We start from the raw sequence: 794 nt of genomic DNA on the forward strand, positions 1-794 counted from the left end.
GACCTACATAGAAAATCATTTAAGATGAGTGCATAAATTTGGACAGCCTTTCTTCTCTAAGTATATAAAATACCCCCTATGTATTCTTGACAATGCTTTTGTATTACAGATTTTACAGTGCCTGTGGGCTTTGTCTGGACCAGGTTTGGTTTTGGTGTGATGCCTGTGATGCTTTTTCTGTCTTCTAGAGACACAAATGGTGTAAGTGATCGCTTCAGAGACTCAGATACGGCTGTTGGGGAACATGATTGAGCTATGGCCTGAAGTATATCACTGCCTCATGCTGTTAAAGGCATGAACGCTTCCCTCAGGAATGGGAACAGCAATGGGGTTTAATCTCCAGAGGAAAAAGTTCTGAAATGTTTTAAATCTCTTCTGTCTACATAGGTTTACTGAAAGTATCAAAGTCTGGTGGTGAGGAACTGCAGAACAACAGTGGGAGGACCCTGCCTGCGCTGGGGAGTACTTCTGGAAGGCCTGGGGATGTTCTGCCTATAGCAGCAGGTTTCTAGCTGGAGATGGGCAGGGATCTTCTTTCCTGCATCAATGAACCCAGGGTTCGTAGAATGGTTTGGATTTGCAGAATCACAGAATGGTTTAGGTTGGAAGGGTCTTGAAAGCTTATCTAGTTCCAACCCCTGCCATGGGCAGGAACACCTTCCACAGTTTCCTAAACCCCCCACCCAGCCTGGCCGTGAACACTGCCAGGGATGGGGCATCCACAGCTTCTTTTGGCAATGTGTTCCAGTGTCAACCTCATAGAAATAATTTCTTCCTAATGTCTAATCTAAATC

This window comes from Nestor notabilis, unplaced genomic scaffold, assembly GCF_000696875.1.
Source record: "Nestor notabilis isolate BGI_N333 unplaced genomic scaffold, ASM69687v1 scaffold24708, whole genome shotgun sequence".
NCBI lineage: Eukaryota > Metazoa > Chordata > Aves > Psittaciformes > Psittacidae > Nestor > Nestor notabilis.